The sequence below is a fragment of the Schistocerca nitens genome, chromosome 1 (genome assembly GCF_023898315.1).
Source record: "Schistocerca nitens isolate TAMUIC-IGC-003100 chromosome 1, iqSchNite1.1, whole genome shotgun sequence".
NCBI classification, from domain to species: domain Eukaryota; kingdom Metazoa; phylum Arthropoda; class Insecta; order Orthoptera; family Acrididae; genus Schistocerca; species Schistocerca nitens.
Window position 1 is genome coordinate 1162824289 of NC_064614.1, and position 25159 is coordinate 1162849447.

The window sequence follows — 25159 nt, forward strand, 5'->3', positions numbered from 1 at the left end:
CTAGCACAACGCATTTTATCAATATCTGTTAGAGTGAAGTTCATATAACCTTCAAAGAAACCAAAAAATATGAGTATAAACTACTAAACAGATGCACTATGTAAACCAGTTTTGATTGTAGGTTTTCTCAGTCCGCAGGCTGGTTTGACTCAGCTTTTCAGTATAGTTTACCTTGTGCAACCCTTACATTTCTGAATAACTACTGTAAAATACATCAGTTTTAACCTACTTATTGTGTTCATATCTTGGTTCTCCTCTACAATTCTTACTTCCCCACTTCCCTCCTTTACTAAAGTGATAATTTTTTGATGCCTTAGTATATGCCCTATCAACCAATTCCTTGTTTTAGTAAAGTTGTGCGCTACATTTCTTTTCTACCCATTTAGATTGAATAACGTATCAAATGTTTGCTGATTTACGCACCTAGTCTGCACCATTTTTCTGTAGCACCGCTTTTAAAAAAGCTTCTCATCACTTTGTGCATGAACAGCTTACACTCCATGTTTCACTTCTGTAGAACACCACACTCCGAACAAGTGCCCTGAAAAATGACGTTGTCCCCCCTGCGGGTTCGGGGGTTAGAATAGGCCCGCGGTATTCCTGCCTGTCGTAAGAGGCGACTAAAAGGAGTCTCAAATGTTTCGGCCTTATGTGATGGTCCCCTCTCGGGTTTGACCTCCATCTTTCTAAATTATTCCGAAGAGCGAGCCAATTGGGGAAGGGCGCCTTACATGGTGCACTGTATCCGTCGTGCTATTAGACCTTCAGCCGGCTTTTTCGTCGTTGCAATGGTGTCCCGCTCGTTTTCCATCTCTTGGGCGAGGATACGTCCCTGGGTGCGATTCTCACGCTGCAGTCTGCAGTGTTTCTTTTAACTGCGACGACGACTTTGGACAGTTTTGCACCTAAGATCCAGCACGGTAGCCAGTCCGTTGTGGTGGGGCCGCCATGTACCCTCTTGGTTGTAGCCCCCTGACAACACAGGGATCGCTCTACTGATGCCTGCGCCGTTAACTCCCCACGTATGCCAAGGAGTAGATACCCATCTCCTTGGGGCATCAGGACTCCCGGCAATGGCCGTCCTGCCAGGTGGCTATTGCTGCGGCTGGGTGGCGCCCGAGGGGAGGGCCCTTGGTCGGAGTAGGTGGCATCAGGGCGGATGACCCGCAATGAAGCGTGGTACATCATCTCTCGCTGGTGGGCCTCCACCAGCAGTCTCTAATCGATCGAGGTCTAACCTCAACGGGAAGAAATTTGATCAGAGATCGTTTCCCTCCCTAGCTACTCCACGGGAGGAACGTCTTGCTAAAGAAGGCAGTGGAGAATATTCACCCCGGTACCTCGTGTGTACACGGGTTGATGGAGAATCGTTTATGTCAACCAAGCCCCAGTTTTTTGTGGAGCATTTAGAGGACAAGTTCGGGGAGGTGGAGGGCTTGTCCAAAATGCGCTCTGGGTCGGTTCTCATCAAAACAGCATCCTCTGCCCAGTCACGGAGGTTGCTCACTTGTGACAAGTTGGGTAATGTTTCCGTCACCATCACTCCCCATAAAAGTTTAAACATGGTCCAGGGTATTATATTCCGCAGGGATCTTCTTCTGCAGTCCGACGATGAACTACGCGCCAACCTAGAACGACGAGGTGTTCACTTCGTCCGGCGCGTCCATCGGGGTCCGAGGGATAACCAGGTAGCCACCGGTGCCTTCATCTTGGCCTTTGAGGGTGATGTCTTACCCGAAAAGTTTAAGGTGATGGTTTACCGTTGTGATGTGAAGCCCTATATCCCTCCTCCGATGCGGTGTTTTAAATGCTGGAAGTTCGGGCACATGTCATCTCGGTGTACTTCCAGCATCACGTGTCGGGATTGTGGACGTCCTTCGCATCCTGATACTCCATGTGCCCCGCCTCCTATCTGTGTTAACTGCGGAGAACACCATTCCCCCTGCTCGCCGGACTGTAGGATCTTCCAGAAAGAACGGAAGATAATGGAATATAAAACCCTGGACCGCCTGACGTACTCTGAGGCTCGGCGGAAATATGAGAGACTCCATCCTGTGCCAATGACGTCAACGTACGCCGCTGCTGCTACGACGGTTCTTCCATCCTGTGTCGTCCCATACGGTTGGTTCTATGATTGGTCAGCATCCAAAACCCCCCTTGCTTGTGGGGGGCACTTCACACCCTGTTGCTCCTGCTCCATCTTCTCCAGGAGCAACACCCTCAAAACCATCGGGGACATCAGCTCCCCCTTCCCAGCCGGAGAAGCGTAAGACTTCTTCGGCTACACTCGCCAGGAAGGGATCCCTTGAGGACCTCCCTTCACAAGTCCCGACCAGTGGAAAAGCGGACGCCCGCAAGTGCTTGAAACAACCGCCAGTCCCTGGTCGTCGGGCCTTGCGGTCGTCGTCTGTCCCTGAGACTGACCCAGTGAAGCCCATGATGCCTGAACCACCGAAGGCACAGCGCGACGAGCAGAAAAAGAAGAAAGTCCCCAAGACCAACGATATTGCGGTGGCACCCATCCCACCGCTTCCTACAGGCTCTGCCTCTGAAGACGAGGTGGAGATTCTGGCGTCCGCTGAGGACCTCGCTCTTGCCGGTCCCTCGGACGCAATGGATGGCATTTGCACGGGTGCTCCATCGGAGGCAGCAGGTGACCCAGTGGCGTAATCTGCCTTCCCAGTCCCGTCACGCCTTTCCCAGCCATGGACAACACCATCCTCCAGTGGAACTGCAGCGGTTTCTTCCACCATCTAGCTGAGCTCCGCCAACTTATCAGCCTTCACCCTTTCTTCTGTATTGCTCTCCAGGAAACTTGGTTTCCAGCAATGCGATCCCCCGCCCTCCGTGGCTATCGGGGTTATTATAAGAACCGAGCAGCTTATGAAAGGGTGTCTGGTGGCGTCTGCATATATGTCCTTCACACTCTGCACAGCGAGTCTGTCCCTCTCCAGACGCCTTTAGAGGCTGTCGCTGTACGCGTGTGGACGCCACAGGCTGTTACCGTCTGCAGTCTTTACATTCCACCGGATGGTGATGTCTCGCAGCATGTCCTGGCTGCACTGGTCGCCCAATTGCCGCCACCTTTCTTGCTATTGGGCGACTTCAACGCCCATAACCCTCTGTGGGGTGGGTCAGTAGCAACAGGTCAAGGCGCCATCGTTGAGCATTTATTGTTGCAGCTCGATCTCTCGTTGTTAAATGATGGTGCCTTCACACACTTCAGTGTGGCGCATGGCACCTACTCCACCATTGACCTTTCAATCAGTAGCCATAGCCTCTTACCGTCTGTCCAGTGGAGTGTGCATGACGACCTGTGTGGTAGTGACCACTTTCCGCTCTTTTTGTCACTACCACGGCGCCACTCTTCTGGGCGCCCTAGCAGATGGGCTATGAATAAGGCTGACTGGGACTTGTTCTCCTCCACTGCCGCTTTTGAGCCTCTCTCTACTGATGACATTGATGCGGTGGTTCAATCGGTCACCACCGGCATCGTTACTGCCGCCGAATCAGCCATTCCCCGTTCCTCTGGGTCCCCTCGGCGGCGGACTGTGCCTTGGTGGTCGCCTGAGATCGCTGAAGCGATTAAAGATCGCCGGCGGGCGCTCCAGCGTCACAAGCGACATCCCTCCATCGACCACCTTATCGCCTTCAAACGGCTGCGTGCGCGGGCCCGCCTCCTTATCCGCCAAGGCAAGAAGGAGTGCTGGGAGCGGTATGTATCCACCATTGGCCTCCATGTCACTCCATCGCAGGTCTGGGCCAAGATTCGACGCGTCTACGGCTATCGGACCCCTGCCAGCGTCCCTGCGCTCTCACTGAATGGAGCAGTTTGTACTGACTCCGACGTCATTGCAAATCGCTTAGCAGAGCATTTTGCTATGAGTTCCGCCTCTGCGAATTACCCCCAGGCCTTCCGCTCCATTAAAGAGCGGATGGAACGTCGGAGCCTTTCGTTTCGCACCAACCACCCAGAATCTTACAATGCTCCATTTAGTGAGTGGGAATTTCGCAGTGCCCTAGCTGCTTGCCCTGATACCGCTCCTGGGCCAGATGGCGTCCACTGTCAGATGCTGAAACACCTTTCAGTGGACTGCCAGCGGCGCCTTCTCGATCTTTACAACCGTCTTTGGGTCGAGGGGGAGTTTCCGTCGCAATGGCGGGAAGGCATTGTCATCCCCGTTTTGAAACCTGGAAAGAACCCTCTGGAAGTGGACAGCTACCGTCCCATTAGCGTCACCAACGTTCTTTGCAAGTTGCTTGAACGGATGGTGAGCCAGCGCTTGAATTGGGTACTGGAGTCTCGGGGCCTTCTGGCTCCGTCTCAGGGTGGGTTGCGTAAAGGCCGCTCCGCCACCGACAATCTGGTGAGCCTGGAGTCGGCCATCCGTACTGCCTTTGCCCGCCGTCAGCACCTGGTCGCTGTCTTTTTCGACATGCGGAAGGCGTACGATACGACATGGCGTCATCACATCCTTTCTTCGCCTCGTGGATGGGGTCTTCGTGGTCCTCTGCCGATTATTATCCGCAATTTTCTGTCGTGTCGTACCTTCCGCGTGCAAGTCGCGGCCTCGTATAGTTCCTCCCACGTCCAGGAGAACGGTGTGCCACAGGGTTCTGTTTTAAGTGTCTGTTTTTAACAGCCATTAACGGGCTTGCTGCGGCCGTGGGAAATTCTGTCTCCGCTTCCCTGTATGCTGACGACTTCTGCCTTTATTACAGCTCTACTGGCATTGCAGCGGTTGAACGTCAGCTATAGGGCGCTATCCGCAAGGCGCAGTCTTGGGCTGTAGCGCATGGGTTTCAGTTTTCGGCAGCCAAGACCCGCGTTATGCATTTCTGCCGGCGCCGAACAGTCCATCCTGAGCCGCGGCTTTATCTTGCCGACGAACTGCTTGCTGTGGTGGAGACCCTCAGGTTTTTGGGGGTGGTTTTCGATGCCCGGTTGACTTGGCTGCCTCATATCCGGTGGCTCAAACAGTCGTGTTGGCGGCATCTCAATGCACTGCGCTGTTTGAGCCACACCCGCTGGGACGCCGACCGCTCTACCCTGTTACGGCTCTACCAGGCGCTCATCCAGTCCCACCTGGATTATGGGAGCCTGGCTTATGGCTTAGCATCCCCATCTGCTTTACGGGTGCTGGATCCAATTCTCCACAGCGGGATACGCCTTGCCACTGGTGCTTTCCGCACCAGCCCTGTGGACAGCGTACTAGTGGAGGCAGGTGTACCTCCACTGCGGTTCCGACGCCAACGTTTGTTGGCCGCTTATACTGCCCATGTTCTAAGCTCGCCCGGGCATCCTAACTATCGTCTCCTGTTCCCGCGATCGGTCGTCCATCTGCCAGAACGTCGGCCCCGGTCTGGTTGTACAATAGCGGTCCGCGTCAAAGAGCTTCTCTCTGCACTTCAGGTTTTCCCTGTTCCACCTCCTTTCCGGGCTACTTTGCATACACCCCCATGGTGTGTTCGTCGCCCTTGCCTTCGGCTCGCTTGGCACAGTGCCCGAGGGACTCAGTCCCTCCAGAGGCCTTCCGCCGCCGCTTTCATTCCATCCTGGCCACGTATCAGGGCTCTGGCATTGTTTACACCGACTGCTCGATGGTTGCTGGTCGAGTCGGTTATGCGCTAACTCTAGGGGACCATTCCGAACAACGTTCCTTGCCGGATGGCTGCAGCGTTTACACTGCTGAGCTGGTCGCCATCTTTCGTGCCCTAGAGCGTATCCGCTCCTGCTCAGGTGAGTCCTTCGTTATCTGTAGCGATTCCCTGAGCGGTTTACGAGCTCTCGACCAGTGTTTTCCTCGTTCTCGTCTGGTGCTGGCTATCCATGAGTCTCTGCATACTCTTGCCCGTAGCGGCCGCTCTATGGTCTTTGTGTGGACCCTCGGTCATGTCGGTATCCCGGGTAACGAACATGTTGACCGCCTGGCGAAAGAGGCCACCAGTACGCCATCTCTGGACGTTGGTCTCCCAGAGACTGATTTGCGGGCAGTCTTCCGCCGCAAAATCTTGGCGCTATGGGACGATGAATGGCGCGAACTGACAACGCGCAATAAACTCCGTGATGTCAAGGAGACGACGGCTGTGTGGCGGTCATCCCTGCGAGCCACTCGCAGGGACTCAGTAGTTCTTTGCCGGCTCCGCATTGGCCACTCCCGGCTGACACACAGTTATTTACTGCGCCGGGAGGACCCTCCTCTATGTCGATGTGGGGCTGCTTTGACAGTGGCCCACATTTTGATGGCCTGCACCCTTTTAGCTGTGGTCAGGCAGACATTTCCGCTGCCTGATACGCTCCCTGCCCTTTTAACAGGCGGCTCCACTATGGCTGCCTTAGTTTTACGTTTTATTCGGTCAGGGGGATTTTATCATTTAATCTGAGTGTTTCTGTTTTATTTTATTGTTATGTGTTGATTCTGGCCTTTGGCCTATGATTTTAAACTGATTTTTTAATGTGTTTCTCAGTGGTTGACTTTTCCTTTTTTATTTCTATGGTCGGCCAACCACCGTCACACTCTGTGTGGTTTTAGTTCGTTTTGTTTTGTCTTTGTCTGAGTTTCTCTTGTTCTGTTTCGTCTGTGTTCTATTCTGTTCCTCGTTTTTATTCTCTGTGGGTGTTCTTTGTCTTTGGAAAAAGGGACCGATGACCGTAGCAGTCTGGTCCCTTTGATCCCCCCAAACCAACCAACCTCCACTGCGCTTCCGACGCCAACAATTACTGGCTGCTTATGCTGCCCATGTTTTTAGCTTGCCCGGGCATCCAAATTACCGTGTGCTGTTCCCACAGTCGGTCGTCCATCTGCCAGAGCGTCGGCCCCGGTCGGATTGTCCGATTGCCATACGCGTCAAGGAGCTTCTCTCCGGGCTTGGGCTTGTCCCTGTTCCACCTCCTTTCCGGGCACCACAGCGTACACCCCCGTGGTGCGTTCCTCGCCCTTGCCTTCGGCTAGACTTGGCACAGGGCTCGAAGGACTCAGTCCCTCCAGAGGCCTTCCGCCGCCGCTTTTATTCCATCCTGGCCACGTATCAGGGCTCTGGCATTGTTTACACCGACGGTTCGATGGTTGCTGGTCGTGTCAGGTATGCGCTAACTCTAGGGGACCATTCCGAACAACGTTCCTTGCCAGATGGCTGCAGCGTTTACACTGCTGAGTTGGTCGCCATCTTTCGTGCCCTAGAGTATATCCGCTCCTGCTCAGGTGAGTCCTTCGTTATCTGTAGCGATTCCCTGAGCGGTTTACGAGCTCTCGACCAGTGTTTTCCTCGTTCCCATCTGGTGATGGCTATCCATGAGTCCCTGCATGCTCTTGCGCGTTGCGGCCGTTCTGTGGTCTTCGTGTGGACCCCAGGCCATGTTGGGATACCTGGCAATGAGAATGTTGACCGCCTGGCGAAAGAGGCCACTAGTAAATTGTCTCTGGGGATTGGCCTCCCAGAGACTGACTTGCGGGCAGTCTTACGCCGTGAAGTTCTTTCGGTTTGGGACGCTGAATGGCGCAATCTGCCCACGCCCAACAAACTCCGTCCAATCAAGGTGATGACGACTGTGTGGCGGTCGTCCTTGCGGGTCTCCCGCAAGGAGTCTGTTGTCCTCTGCCGGCTGCGCATTGGGCACACTCGGCTTTCGCACGGCCACTTATTGCGCGGTGAGGACGCGCCTCTATGTCGCTGCGGCTCCGTTTTATCAGTGGTTCATATTTTGTTGGAGTGTCCGTTTTTAGCTGTGGTCAGGCAGTCGTTCGCACTGCCTGACTCGCACCCTGCCCTTTTAACAGACGACTCGGCTATGGCTGACTTAGTTTTACGTTTAATTCGGGCAGGGGGTTTTTATTCTTTAATCTGAGTGTTTCTGTTTTATCTTATTGTTTTGTGTTGATTCTGGCCTTTGGCCTCCGGTTTTAAACTGATTTGTTAATGTGTTTCAAGTGGTTGGCTTTTCGTTTTTTATTTCTCTGGTCGGCCAAAAACCGTCACACTCTGTGTGCTTTTAGTTCGTTTTGTCTGGTCTTTGTCTCAGTTTCTCTTGTTCTGTGTCGTCTGTGCTCTATTCTGTTACTCGTTTTTTATTCTCTGTGGGTGTTTTTTAGTACTTGGACAAAGGGACCGTTGACCGTAGCAGTCTGGTCACTTTAATTCCCCAAACCAACCTGTAGCGATTCCCTGAGCAGTTTACGAGCTCTCGACCGGTGTTTTCCTCGTTCCCGTCTGGTGGTGGCTATCCAGGAGTCCCTGTCTACTCTTGACCGTTGCGGTCGCTCTGTGGTCTTTGTTTGGACCCCAGGCCATGTTGGGATCCCCAGGAATGAGAATGTTGACAGTCTGGCGAAAGAGGCCACGAGTACATCATCTCTTGATGTTGGCCTCCCAGAGACTGATTTGCGGGCAGTCTTCCGCCGCAAAATTTTGGCGCTATGGGACGATGAATGGCGCGAACTGACGACGCGCAATAAACTCCGTGCTGTCAAGGAGACGACGGCTGTGTGGCGGTCATCTCTGCGAGCCACTCGCAGGGACTCAGTAGTTCTTTGCCGGCTCCGCATTGGCCACTCCCGGCTGACACACAATTACTTACTGCGCCGGGAAGACCCTCCTCTATGTCGCTGTGGGGCGGCTTTGACGGTGGCCCACATTTTGATGGCCTGCCCCCTTTTAGCTGTGGTCAGGCAGACATTTAGGCTGCCTGATACGCTCCCTGCCCTTTTAAGAGACGACTCCGCAATGGCTGACTTAGTTTTACGTTTTATTCGGTCAGGGGGCTTTTATCATTTAATCTGAGTGTTTCTATTTTCTGTTATTGTTTTGTGTTGATTCTGGCCTTTGGCCTATGCTTTTGAACAGATTTTTTAACGTGTTTCTAAGTGGTTGGCTTTTCCTTTTTTTATTTCTATGGTCGGCCAACCACTGTCACACTCTGTGTGGTTTTATTTCGTTTTGTCTTGTCTTTGTCTCAGTTTCTCTTGTTCTATATCGTCTGTGTTCTATTCTGTTCCTCGTTTTTATTCTCTGTGGGTGTTCTTTGTATTTGGAAAAAGGGACCGATGACCGTAGCAGTCTGGTCCCTTTGATCCCCCAAACCAACCAACCAACCAAAAATGACGTTGTAACGCTTAAATTTATGCTAGATATCAACAAATTCTTATTCTTACACGTTTTCCTTTCTATTGCCAGTCTGCCTTTTTATCCTTACTACTTGAGCCATCATCAGTTACTCTACTGACCAAGTAGCAAAACTCATCAACTAAATTTAGTATCCCATTTTCTGAAGTAATATCCCCAGCATCACCTGATTTCATGCAACTGCATTCCATTACCCTTGTTTTCCTTTTGCTTATGTTCACGTTACAAGCTGTTTTAAGGAAACTAACTATTCCATCAAACTGTTCTTCCAAGTCTTGTGTTCACTGTGACAAAACTGCAATGTTATTAGCAAACATCAAAGTTTTAATTTCTCCATGATTCCAAATTTCTCCTCGATATCCTTTCTTCTTGCTCACTGTACAGATAACGCCAGGGAAAGCCTACAACTCTGCCTCCACTCCCTTCTCATCCATTGCTTCTTTCCATAACCTTTGACTCTTAGTACTGCTGTATGGTTTCTGTAGAGGTTTTAAATAACCTTCTGTGCGCTGCATTATAATTCTGCTTCCTTCAAAATTTTGGGGATAGTAGTCAAGACCACATTGTCAAAAGATTTGAAAGAGTTCTTGCGTGTGCTCAAAAGCTTCAGACACCCTCATAGCTACTTACGAAGAAACTCTGACTTCCGGGTGATATGCAAGATGAAATTTGTAATAGCAATGAAAAATTTCATAACTTTTATTGCCTTGAATACACCAAGTGACCATGTAGCATGTACATAGTGAAAAGGAAGGGTGAGGGTCTGTGTGCCTCAAAAGGACTTAGATTACCTATGTCAGTAACTTTGTGAAATGAGTTGTGCTAACATGTGTTACCTTCTAACTTATAGCACTATGTTGTGCAATGAGGCAGTTCTCCCAGTTACGTAATCATCTGTTAAGAGTGACTGCAGTGTCTGAAAAATCGTTTTGTAGCTCTCCAAAATCTTGTGCATGTGAGCGTATCAGAATTCCCTGAAACGATGGTAACAGAAAAAACATCAGCGACCAGTGACTCAGCAGCATAAGTCATGTTACCTTACTCAACTCCTGAAAAAGCAAAGAGATTATACTTAATTTTCTCGTCAGCTTTCACCCATCGGTTCATGGAGATAAACTTAATAATCACTTTGGCTAAGCACATGACAAAAATGTGGTTGCATGTATGTATGGCACATTTCAGTAAAGTATCAATAAAAAACAATGATCTTTTTAGTTATCCATTATGCAACACGTATTTTCAATAATAAAGGTATTTTTCCTCTTATGTATGGACACAAATGACAGTCTCTTACTTAAAAATCTCTCCACATCACTCTATAAAACAAAGCTTCCATAAATAGAAATGTAATACAATATCATCCACACAAAACAAACCTTGTATTTTTTTGGAATTTGAACATGGAGGAACCAGAGACACAACGCAATGAAATGAAGTTAAAATGGTGTAGAAAACGGTCTCCTAATACTTGACAATTCACAGCCTACTGAAGGCTACTCCACAGAAAATGATTTCATTGAAGTACATTGGCATGCAAACTGATACAAATGGATGACCTGACTAATATGAAACTGTAGAGCGTTTTCAGCAGTGAACATAAACTTGGATGAGATCACCAGTCATCTCACATGGCATACAGATTATTCCAAATTATGGGGCTCCATCAAAGAAAGGTAATTTCATCAGAAAAGTGGCACCTTTCATGATCTCCACCTTAATAAGTTGAGAAGGTTTGGAATGTGTTCTGGAGCAGACCAACAGTGGAAATTCCAAATTTCGTCACAATGTTCTGATATATTGCTAAAAGAGATACAATTTCTAAAATACATGATTGAAAGTTAACTCTAAAGGAAACTATTTAATTCTCAGGGTAGAGAATGGAAATGTATTTTGGCAGACTGCTATTCTTCGTGTTCCATATCTAGATCTTGAAAAGCATATCATTATTATATCAATAATGAAAACATGTTACCTATTCAGAATCTATTCTGGAAGAAGGTATCAACATTAACATCAATAAGGAAACATATTATCTATTCAGGATGTGCATCTAAAGACTATACCAACATTATAATATCATGGAACAAAATAAGTTAACTTACCAGACCCCTGGCTTGGTGAGCATACCAACATGATAATATCAATAAGCAAAATGTTTTAAATATTCAAATTGAAATTCTAGCTGAAAATATTAACTATAGACTTTATCACCATATAGAACTTCAGAATCTAAATGATGTTGAATATGTCATCATTTTTTTAAAATTGATACTAAGAGATTACATCAGAGTAGTAAGACAACATATGAATTAAATTCATGGGAAATTGAAATTGTTAGGTACTCAGTGAGCTTAAACAATCAATAATGTTAAACAAATTTCAATATCGGTAATAAATTAATGCATATTTAGCTTTACTTCCTATTAGACAATTGAGATAATTATGTTTGATAATTTAACATTAAATGATTCACACTTTAGACGACACTTATTAACTCTAAACATTATGATGCAAAAATAGTAAATTGATTGTCGTTTTGAGAAGGAGAGGAACTTTACTTTAGTTCCTAAGACAACAATTCATTAATTAAATGGCAGACCAGAAAGGCAAAGCCATATCTGCTCTGAAACCTTGACATGAACGTCCTTTACATGTCGTGAGAATCTGTTCATTTTTCTTCTACCTCTGGTGTAGTAAATGTTCTGTAGATTATACACAGAAATAGAAAAATACTTTATATTTTGATTCAGCAAAGGAAGTGGACACTTAAGGCAGCAGTTTGATATAAGCTACATCCAGACTACATCAAAGTTCCTTATAGTTTGGCTACATATCGCACTCCCAAATGTTGAATTATACTTCCCTATCATTAGGAAGGTGCTTTTCATGTGTGGATATGTACGTTTATCTGCATCCCAGACGTTCTCTTTAATCTCTGCAGAAGACTGACTGTGGTTACTTTCAATTCACTCGGGCTGAATACAGTAGCAGTGGATAGTTCTGTTTGTATGCCCCAATGGGCATCTCTCTTGCTCTCACCTCTCTCTGTTTTCTGCTGTTTTCTGCATGTACAATAAGTATGAAACTTCACAACTTATATTTACACTTTAACACTTTTATCATTAAACCCTACTTAGTCTCTGTATAAAACACATCTTGATTCACACCCAGTTTACTACCATTTAATGATAATTGAAAGCGCTCCTAAATTAAACAGGACATATTTAATTCCTGTAATTATACATTATGTGTAGATAAGGATATTTTTTACATGAACGATTCATGTTCAGTCTACGAACTACTTTTTTAGGATAATGGTCTTAAGTAAAAGTTTTTGTCATGTATATACATGATTTCAATCCCTAAAACAATCATATGATACAAACCACAACAAATAGTAATACAAACAATGGAAATTAATGCAGCAGTGGTCCCTTCTTGTATGTAATGGACAAAAAATTCGCTTTCACGTCTCTTATTATGTCCCAACAATTTCTAGAATGAAGATGCACACATCATAATTACTACACAAAATACTTCATAATGATTACACTGCAACATTTCTTCCTTTTCACTCGTTTCAACCCCTGATGCACATTCTACTACTACTTCTACTCCCTCTTCCTCTTCCTCTTCTTCCTCCTCCTCCTCCTCCTCCTCCTCCTCCTACTCAGGATTTGTCACCTAAATTCATTCCAAAAATTATTATGATGCGCCACATGGTACATAACATGCATCACAGTGTATAAAAAAAGTAGGACACCAAATAAATGTGCCAATAATAACTACACATACATAAGCAGTACATTATTTCGAGTGATGTAAGTACCTTGTACCAGCTCCCATTATAAATCAGCTTGTGAGCACTGTAAACAGTCTCTGTGTGATGTGCCATCTGCCTTAGCTCTGTACAGGATGTCTATTCAGGACCTTCCCTATGGGACATCTCCTAACTACCATGAATTCTCTCATTGGTTGTATCCTTTCGTCTACATATAAGACAAAAGAAATGTAAAAATGAGCGACTAATACCTTTGAAACTTAATCATATTGTAATCTCTTCTTTTGTAGAAACATAAATATCCATAACACTTTAATGTTTTAGATGAGATGTAACATCCTCATTGCACATCCTAACATGATTATTTCCACAACAGTTTCTTTTTAGAAACACGATTTACTGTTTTCAGCCTCTCGCTCCTCAATATTTTTAATTCTATTGCATTTATGTGTGTAACACACATTCCTGTATGGACTGAAATGAGTCTGTGGAACAAATTGTGCAATCTCAATAGGGCTTGCACAGTTTTTCTGATATTTTGCGTCTGTCATTACTTTCAAATTTCTCAACGGTTTCCTACTGTTTCACAATGTTTATCTCACCAAACTGTTGTTCCATAACTTAGTGCAAGTACGAGATGGCATATTTTCTGTTATCTTATGCTATGGAAACTGGTAATATGAAAGTAAGTAGATCGAAAAACTGTGGAATCATTTGGAAATTCACTGATTAATTCCTGAGACAGATGTAGATATGAATTCCAAAATCTATGACACCATTGCTAAAGCAGGGTACGAAGTTTGCCCAGCTCCATCATGAAACGCTCAGACCGATTAGATGCCAGGTGTTAAGAAGAAGTGTAAGTCATTCGGTTGTACTACAGTCCAAAGCAAACTTCCATATAATCGATATGATTTGTGGACCACTGTCAGCTATTACTTTTCCTGCGTGACTGACCCTGCATAGAAAATGACGTCAAATGCTCTTACAACACACTGTCTGGTAGCTCTAGTCATTGGTATAAGTGAAACGAATACTGATGTCAACTCTAAAGCAACATAGACCCAGGAATAGCCTTGAACACTTGTTGTAAGAGGACCAGACATATCAGCTGCAGTGACATCTTTCAGTCTTGACAGAATAACTAGCAGCAAAGGTGCATGCTTTGACGCCATTCCCCCCTGCGGGTTTGGGGGTGAGAATAGGCCCGCGAAATTCCTGCCCATCGCAAGAGGCGACTAAAAGGAGTCTCAAACGTTTCGGCCTATATGTGATGGTCCACTCTTGGGTTTGATCTCCATCGTTCCAAATTCTCCCGAAAAGCGAGCCAATTCGGGAAGGGCACCTTACATTGTGCATTTTGTCCATCGTGCATTTTGTCCATCGTGCATTGAGACTTCTAGCCAGCTTTACTGTCGTCGCATTGCCGTCCCACTCATTGTCCATCTCTTGGGCGAGGATGAGTAATTTCCACTATGCACTGTGCAGTGTTACTTTTTGCGGAGGCAACAACCATGGAGTTTCTTTCACCTAATATCCAGAACGGTAGCCAGTCCGTTGTGGTGGGGCCGTCGTGTACCCTGTTGGTTGTAGTCCCCTGACAACACAGGGATCGCTCTATTGATTCTTGCGCCGTTTACTCCCCATTTATGCGAAGGAGTAAATGCCCATTTCCCTGGGGTATCAGGACTCCCAGCAATGGCCATCCTGTCAGGTGGCCCTTGCTGTGTCTCGATGGCGCAATAATATAATAAAATAATGGAATAGATGATAATAAAATGTTGATATGCGTGGCTTTTTAAAATGTATTGAATTAATGAGATTAATTTTTCGGCATGAATGACAAGCACAATAAGCTGAGCTATGCCTGGAAATAAGTTCGTATTAGTTCATATTATTTTGCAGGACGAAGTAGTATCTTTCTCCGCTGTAGATTTGTGCTTATCATTTATTATAATGCTACGTTTGGTCGCCGTGTTCTCCTTTGAAGTCTTGACCGTGTTCCCATTAAGCTTATCGAATCTTAGTAATTTTCCAAAGTACACAGGTGGGCTTCAGTTCTTGTAATTATTGTACTATTTGAAATAACAACTCACACGACCTTTCTGTTAATAAAACAATACTGTATTTTTCTAAACGGTGCGCATATGAAATACATACTCCTCACTTATTCATAGCGACCCCAAAATGGCGGTCTACAATTACTCGCTAAAAATGGCGTGCTTCTCACTCGTTCACTAGCTGAGCGCGAATCCTTCCTTCCTCCTACTGGTACCAAAAAAAATCATGTTTTTTAACAACTGAAAGTCAAAAAATACATGACGGTAGGCATAGGCTCTATGATGTGCTACCGCTTCATCTTCTCTCTTTGCCTTTAAAGAAGACGAAAACGTAAAGGAAATGCAAAAGGTTTATCACAAATGCCCCCCTACTGTATACTGTCGGAAATAAGTCTCTTTATTTAGGGAGACAGTATACAGTAGCCTTATTAACCTTGGGGCTCATAGTTCAGTCACTTGGTGCACGTCAATGGAGTTTTAATACCCTTATGCTACTACAAGTATATCTACAAAGCTCATTTTCTCGGCCATTACAAATTCATACATATAAATACATTCACATATACTTATATCACGTAATTACATTCACATATATTCATATTACATATCGCACGTCCATGGCGTGTAAACGTCGTAGTCTATTATTTCTCCTTACATTTGTTAAGCAGTATTACCAGGGGAAAGATGTTACATTTCTTAAGTTGTCCTTTCACTATATTTTAATAATTGTTTTTCTCCTTGGCTTTTGGTTCATTAGCCATTCTGAGAAGCTGTCCTTTCGGCACACGTTATCTCATTGTTCGCTGCACTTATGGCCAGGAGCAGCTCATTGTTTAACGCGCCCGACGCAGTGACGCAAGCGCCACGTGAACAGCAGCACTGCCCCCGCACACACTGTAATGTCGCTCCAGGCTCATGAAGTCGGTGTTGTATATGCCCTCCAGTCCGGAGACTGGATACGACGGATTCAGCTCCTACGCTCAACCCGAAGAACACCAATACCTCGTCTCGCGCCTGGGCGAGGTTTTCGGCCAGTGACATTGAAGGTAAGAGCCGCACTGCAGGATACGGAATTATCTTCCGTCGTGCATTATAGTTCAGCGGTTCTCACACCTCAACTCGTGCTTATACGGATTTCCTCTGATAACTCCGTCGCACACGCATCACACTCTCTGTATTCACTTTGCTAGATTGTAGCGTTTACTCATATTACGGCTGAGCCGTTATTTTCAAAATTATTAGGCCTTAATATTTTTGTATCACTTCACACATGCGAGTATTTTACTCGTCCGTCGCGTTGCACTTCACATATATACATAAGTTGTTCTTCTTCAAGTATAAAATCTCACATAAAATTGATAATAGTGCATATATAGACATAAACATTGACAATAATAGAGTTGACACACAAATTTACAATTCACATTCACATTTCATACACGGACTCCATGACATGCACCCTCTTACACATTAATACGTAAATCAGGAGGTATCTTTCATTTATTCTGAATATTGGCATTTTCTATCCTTGTCTTGCAGGACCGACCTCCTGCGCGTTTTTACGTCCACAACTACACATAGAAAAGAAGAAAAGAGTACATACATACATTTTACATAGACATCGACATTAACAATCATATAGTTGGCAAATAAATGTCCAATTCACATTCACATTTCGTATATGGACTCTATGTTAAGTATCATCTGACACAACAATAAGTAAATTAGAAGGAACCTTGCACTTGTTCTGAATGGTTGCTCTTTCTTGTTATTGTCTTGCAGGACCGACCTCCTGCGCGTTTTTACATCCACAACTACAATAGAAAATATTACATACATATTTTCTAAGAAATCGACATTGGCAATAATAAAGTTGACACATAAATGTACAAGTCACATTCACATTTCCTATATGGGTTCCATGTTAGGCATCCTCCATCTTACACACTAATAAGTAAATTAGAAGGAATCTCTCATTTGTTCTGAATTTTTGCTTTTCTCTTGCCTTGCAGGCCCAACCTCCTGCGCGTTTATACCATCACAAATACACATAGAAAATACGTTCCAGCACTACTCACTACTTCGAAAACAGGATTCGCTAAGGTCTGCTTCAGAGATCAAGCTACTTCTAGGATTGCTATTTGTAGTGCGTCGTTAGTGTACTTATTCTATCCTTGGCATTTGATAAATCTTCATACTATGTATAATATTTACAAGTGCTCGTTTGTGAGCGAGTGTGGGGGATGTTTTATCCCTTGACAATCCTGACTTCATCACTGCTTGTTAATCGTCGTAATATTCCACATTTGTGAACACATATTTCAAGTCATATTTCTGTCTTATTGATTCGACGACATGTATATGTTTACCTTTGTGACGTGTGACCGACAATTTTACCGTATTTTTGTCATGTGTAGTTCCACTCATAATTCATTATCGCTAAATAAGAACGCGCATGTGCTAAAATAATGCTTTCGCTCCTCCATGCGTCAAGAGCTCAGTGTAGAAACTATTGTTTCACTGCATTTTGTGTTCATTCCTCATACGAATCGTGTATAATATTTTCATTTATATTAACCTTATAGTTTCTCGAGCTGTAACAGTTAGTCGCTAAGGAAATATTTTTCATACTAGGTTATTTTACATTCTGATGTCTGTGTAGCAAATCACTGTGCTATGGTGTGTTTTAAATGTTATCATGTACCATTGTTACTATCGACTTCACTGTTTCTTCTATACTCCTCACTGCTTCTTCGTGATGTTCGTTTTCATAATTACTTACCGTACATGCATCATCATACTTTTCTTTCCACACTCATACAACCATTCATTCTAAGACTTAAAACTATATAGTGTATTCTTTCTTACGTCGGCTTCGTGGCCCTTTCCTAGGTACCGTAGTAATATTAATCTTCATATTCATCGCCGTATACCCATATAATTATTCATTAAAAATATTCCACATAAATCGCCATTTATACTCATGTACTACCTACAGGGCTCTCACACTAGAACCACCGCACTATTTATTTCTTCCCACAAATATAAATAAACTCGTATTACTCTAATACACTTTCATTCTCTTCCTAGATTCACTCCACGCACGGTACGTCACCACAAACGTAGATCAACTAATTAATACCTGCAATCGAATCTAACAAAACCTTTCACTCTCCCTACTTCAAAATATTATCCAGCAGTGAAATTTCATTTATTTCTCCATATCGCTTTTGTAAACATACAGTACTTACCTCAGTTCTTTTGTTTTAAGTTCATGCAATTACGTTGTGTGCGTATTGATTGGTGTTTGTATTTACATAGCTTATCTCCCGCGTGTTGTTCAATTCATGTTTACAGCTTTATTTTGCTGATTATACTATAAGGTATCGTGTAAATAATAGCAACTAACTTAGGTGGGTTCTGTAATAACAAATTTGTGGATATGTATTCTCCCTGTACATTAAGCTCACTACTTCTAATGTTGTCTGAAAAGAAGTGTAGTTCTACGATATGTTATTTTATACACTCCTGGAAATTGAAATAAGAACACCGTGAATTCATTGTCCCAGGAAGGGGAAACTTTATTGACACATTCCTGGGGTCAGATACATCACATGATCACACTGACAGAACCACAGGCACATAGACACAGGCAACAGAGCATGCACAATGTCGGCACTAGTACAGTGTATATCCACCTTTCGCAGCAATGCAGGCTGCTATTCTCCCATAGAGACGATCGTAGAGATGCTGGATGTAGTCCTGTGGAACGGCTTGCCATGCCATTTCCACCTGGCGCCTCAGTTGGACCAGCGTTCGTGCTGGACGTGCAGACCGCGTGAGACGACGCTTCATCCAGTCCTTAACATGCTCAATGGGGGACAGATCCGGAGATCTTGCTGGCCAGGGTAGTTGACTTACACCTTCTAGAGCACGTTGGGTGGCACGGGATACATGCGGACGTGCATTGTCCTGTTGGAACAGCAAGTTCCCTTGCCGGTCTAGGAATGGTAGAACGATGGGTTCGATGACGGTTTGGATGTACCGTGCACTATTCAGTGTCCCCTCGACGATCACCAGTGGTGTACGGCCAGTGTAGGAGATCGCTCCCCACACCATGATGCCGGGTGTTGGCCCTGTGTGCCTCGGTCGTATGCAGTCCCGATTGTGGCGCTCACCTGCACGGCGCCAAACACGCGTACGACCATCATTGGCACCAAGGCAGAAGCGACTCTCATCGCTGAGGACGACACGTCTCCATTCGTCCCTCCATTCACGCCTGTCGCGACACCACTGGAGGCGGGCTGCACGATGTTGGGGCGTGAGCGGAAGACGGCCTAACGGTGTGCGGGACCGTAGCCCAGCTTCATGGAGACGGTTGCGAATGGTCCTCGCCGATACCCCAGGACCAACAGTGTCCCTAATTTGCTGGGAAGTGGCGGTGCGGTCCCCTACGGCACTGCGTAGGATCCTACGGTCTTGGCGTGTAATCCGTGCGTCGCTGCGGTCCGGTCCCAGGTCGACGGGCACGTGCACCTTCCGCTGACCACTGGCGACAACATCGATGTACTGTGGAGACCTCACGCCCCACGTGTTGAGCAATTCGGCGGTACGTCCACCCGGCCTCCCGCATGCCCACTATACGCCCTCGCTCAAAGTCCGTCAACTGCACATACGGTTCACGTCCACGCTGTCGCTGCATGCTACCAGTGTTAAAGACTGCGATGGAGCTCCGTATGCCACGGCAAACTGGCTGACACTGACGGCGGCGGTGCACAAATGCTGCGCAGCTAGCGCCATTCGACGGCCAACACCGCGGTTCCTGGTGTGTCCGCTGTGCCGTGCGTGTGATCATTGCTTGTACAGCCCTCTCGCAGTGTCCGGAGCAAGTATGGTGGGTCTGACACACCGATGTCAATGTGTTCTTTTTTCCATTTCCAGGAGTGTAGTTTACGTCTCAGTCACACGCACGTCTCAGTCACACCCATTTTTCTATGTTTATATCTCATTCTACCTTTCACATCGTCGCTCACTTATGTGTTGTATGTAAGTCGCTTAGTTGTTAAGTTATGTGCTAATCGCGTTCTTTCAAGTGTACATGTTACTTCCCTTTTCAACTTGTCTTAACCCTGTTGTATATAGTCGGATAGGTCATTTCCTGTGTTTATTCTCTTCTACGTTGAATAATGAGAAATAAGTCTAACTATGTACGTTCAATGGATTGTGTTGTTCACAAATTTAGCGTATTCTACTCTCCTTATAGTTTACTTGCGTCAATGCGCTCATTTTCTTAAAGCTTCATATACTTAACTTAATGATATACTCTTAAAATTAGTGCTCTTTACAGTATATTCGCCGACTTAGGAATAAATGTCTCTATTCGTTTAATTTGTGTTGCTCATCTACGTCAGAGTAACTAGCTGATAGGTACCCCACTTCGTGTCGCTTCCGTTTTGTCCAGCTGGTTGCGCGGTGTGGATGGCGATTCGCTTAAATTCTAGAATGGTTTCCGTCGCGGTGCGCAGTGTGTCTTTGCGCATCGTACAGGGGACACTGAACTCAACCTTGCTTTTTGCTTACTTGGCCCCTAAGATCAGCTGTTAACCGCTTCGTATACTGTATAATTGTTGAAGTACGCTCTGCTTTAAGCGCGGCAGCACGGCTCAGTATACCTCGCGCTCATGCCTCTCGCTTAAAGCTCGCGCGCTGTGAATTAAATCTTAAGAAAGTACAGTATCAAAATACAAGGAAAATTTATTTTCACTAGGCTGCATCTCACTCTCTGCATGTTAGACAGTAAAAGAAAATTGAACATTCCTTATTGATTAAGTCGGATAGTAGAAGAGGGAGAGGGCACCGGAAATATAAACATTGTACTACCTAGCTGGAGAGGAACCGAGCGCCAGTCGGTTTATTCGTCAAAGAGCGACAAACCTCCTACCTTCTTGCTTTATACTGATGCAACAGATAAGGACAGAATGAGATTTGAATTTTCATTTAATAAATTTCCGCAAATCTTTATGTAGATACATGCCTTTTATTTTACCATTTGTTATATTTCCTATCAAGTAGCACCCCGGATGTGGCTTGTCAACAATGATATACGGACCTACATATAACAACTGCCATTTTTTATTCAATGCCTTTAATTTCGATTATTTCGGATGCGTTCTTAGTAGTACCTCCTGTCCAATGTGGAATTCTGTTACGTTTTTCAATTGCCTTATTTGAGCTTGCTCTTCCAGTGTTATTAGCGCTCGCCGTACTTTCTCATCTAAGACTACGTCTTTGTGCCGTAATTTAGGTATCGGTTTTGCCCATTCATCTATCTCCACCTTTTCAAACATTAGTTCGGCCGGTGTGTGCCCTGTTGATGTGTGTGGTAGGTGATTTACTATGTGCTGAAACGGACCCAGGTATTCTATCCATTTCCTTTGGTTCTGTGGTATATATGTGCGGATAAACCTATTACATTCACGGAAAGACCGTTCGACGGGACTTGCTTCAGGGTGGAAGTTGGATACTAAAATATGACGTATGTTTTGTGATTTTAAAAATGATTTCCATTGGTCACATGTAAAATTTGAGGCGTTATCAGTTAGGACTGCTTGGGGTTTCCCAATGCGTGGTATGTAGTCTTCCAGAATTCGCCTTATAATTGGCCCTGACCTAACTGTTTTGACTGCGTACAGCTGGAGATACTTACTAAAAACTTTATACAGGGCTACGATGTATTTAACTCCGCCGCGGGCTTGGGGATAAGGTCCTGTGGCGTCAATAGATACAAGTTCTCTTGGTTGCTTTGGTATTATTGGGTGTAGTACGTTAAGACATGTCCTATTCTGATGTTTGACCTTTTGACACACCGCGCAGCGTCTGATTACTTACTCTATACGTCGCCTCATATTAGGGAAATAACAATACGTAGAAATTTTGACGGCACACTTTAGCACTCCATAATGCCCCCATGTGCGGTGCGTGTGTTGAATTAAGTTTTCCACATATTCCTGAGGTATGCACACACACCACTTATCCATTCGTCTATCTCTTCTGTGAAAGAGGACGCCATTATGTATAATGTAATACTGCTCTAAACGTTCGTGTGTTCTAGCCTGCAATTTTTTCCTTACCTTGCTCCATCTCGGGTCTTCTTCCTGTAAACGTTGCATGTTTTTGCACATTTTAATATAATATGGTTTAAAAGTTCCATCATTTATTAAAAGCACCTTGAAGTCTGATGTTTGTTCCTCTAACTCGTGGTAATCGGTAAGACCTTGAGGTACCCGTGATAGTGCATCTGCCAAAACATTCTGTTCCCCTTTTATGTACACTATCTCAAAATCAAACTCTTGCACATACATGCACCACCTCGCTATTCTCTTATGTAACAACTTGCACGTCAGGAGAAAGGACAAGGCTTGATGATCACAGTAAACTTTGGTATGTTTTCCCCAAAGGTAATATTGAAATTTACGAAACGCCCAAACTACTGCTAACGCTTCTAGCTCAGTTACGGCATAAGATCTTTCACATTCTGTGAGGGTTCTACTGGCAAAACTGATTACATTGACTTCTTCCTTACCATCCTTTGTTATTATTTGAAACAGGCACGCACCGAGCCCCTGATAACTAGCATCGGTGCTTAAATAAAAATCCAATTACATATTTGGTTGTTTCAGGATAGGCGCGTTAATCAGCGCCTGCTTAATCTGCTGAAAATCATTTTCACATTCTTTAGTCCACAACCAACTGTGGTTTTTACGCAGTAAGTTTAATAGTGAACTACTGTTCAACAATTGTTGTAGCAGAAACTTCCTGAAAAACGAGGCCATTCCTAGAAAACCTTTTAATTGTTTCTTAGTATAGGGTGTTGGGAAATTCCGTATCGCATCTAGTTTACTGTGGTCAGGTAGAATTCCTACTGGTGAAATAATATGCCCTAAGAAATTTATTTTTTCCTTTCCGAATTCAGACTTTTTAAAGTTAACTTTGACATTGTATTCTTCGAATCTTTTCCAAAATACTTACATGTTCTTCCCATGTTTGAGTTGCAATTAATAGATCATCAACGTAGAGTGTAACCTGGCTAAGCAGTTCCGGTCCAAGTACCCTGTCTAATGTTTCAATAAATACACCAGCGCTCACATTTAATCCGAGAGGCAGCACCCTAAATTGGTAGCTCCTCCCGGCATTTATGGAAGCTGCATACTTTCTACTCTCTTCATGTAACAAAATTTGCCAGTACGAAGCTTTCAAATCAAGGGATGTTAAATACTTAGCGCCATGAAACTTTAATAACTGCTCTTCTAGATTCTCTGGCCTTGTTCTTATAGGAACGATTATTTTGTTCATTTCCCTCACGTCTAACACCAACCGCACCGTTTTGTCAGTTTTATCAACTGCGAGAATCGGACTGCAGTAAGGTGAGTGCGATGTTTCAATAACCCTCCACCTAATCATACGCTCTATTTCTTTTCTTACTGCCTCTTTCTTGGCCAAAGGGGTGCCATATGACGTTCTACAATATGTTTTGCGGGTATACTTCCATTTTATACTCATATCCCTTAATAATACTAGGTTGTTTACGAAAAATGTTATGATATTTGAAGAGTAATTTTGTCAGTTCACTTCGCTGTTCATTGTTAAGACAAGTGGATTTACTTATTTTACTGTCTACTATTTGCTCATCGAGGATCTCCCTACCAGTGTCATCAAGTTCCATCTCCTTTGCCATTAAGGTTCAAATGGTTCAAATGGCTCTGAGCACTATAGGACTCAACTGCTAAGGTCATTAGTCCCCTAGAACTTAGAACTAGTTAAACGTAACTAACCTAAGGACATCACACACATCCATGCCCGAGGCAGGATTCGAACTTGCGACCGTAGCGGTCTCGCGGTTCCAGACTGCAGCGCCAGAACCGCGCGGCCACTTCGGCCAGTTGCCATCAAGGATTGAGGGTAAACAAGTTTAGCATTTATGTCTGGTATCGGCCTAATCCGATTTGTCATTGTTAAGTCCACGGTCAGTGTGCGCTCCCCTACATGAAATTGGCATTCTCCGCTGCCGATATCTATTTTTATCCCATATCTTCTGAACACCTCCATACCAAGTATACAGTTCACTATAAGTTTGTCTACCAACAAGAAAGTACACTGCAAAATTACACCACATATGCTAATGGGTATGCTGGCCTGTAATTTTATAACTTTAGATTTACTTCCCATCGCCGTTACGATCTTACAGTTCTCTACAGGTAGTGTGGGAACATTTACTTCCCTCGCTATCTCTTTGAACAAGCTAGTAGACATTAGGCTTGTCGACGCGCCAGTATCCAAAACAACTAGTACATCTATGTTTCCCACCTTTACCTTTATTGTTGCTTGAATAATTTCACTTACCTTGCGTGTTGGGCATTGTTGTACGCGCTACTGATTTCTCCCACTGGCGGATGGCTGTTTCTCGCTCCGTTTACCGCCCCCGGCGATGATATTACCGTACTTTGTTTCTTAACTATTTCGTCTCTTAACCGTTGTTCTAACTGTCTGATATCATGTCCTACGCGTTTTAAGATCTTTTCTTCCTTGTCCCCCATTACTTCCTTTACCGCTTCCACATAGGTACGTTGTTCACGTACGCATTTTTCTGCGAACGTTGTATTTTCGTCCTTTGCATTGCTCTTTACCGATTCATAAAGCTGCACAATGAGTTGATCCTCTTGCGTTCTAACTTGAGTAATCCTACCTCCAATGTGATTTTTTTCTACATTTTCTGGCAGGTCGTCACAGAAAGAATGTAGTTTCGCTACTTCTTATTGTACATTGTCTAAGTTGACCTGCGTATTCTTTTGCATTGCTTTTAAATTCTCTTGGGTTTCTTTAATTCCGGATAGCTCCTGTCGATACGTGTGTGTTAGTGTTTCAAATTTTTCGCCCATTATGCCTTTTAATTTCTCACCCATATCGTGAACCGAAATTTGTACTTGTTCATTAATTTTCCTATCCACCTCCGTGGAGATTTGTGAAATCTGCTGTGTGAACTTCGTGTCCAGACTATTGAGTTCTGTGCGCAAATTTTTTACCTCGTGTGAAATGTGTGTCATGTTCGTATTAACCTTCTCGATCTCGGACTTTACTGTGGTCATGTCTGCTTTCGTATTAGTCATGTCTGCTTGTATCGTTTGTAAACTTGACATTTTAG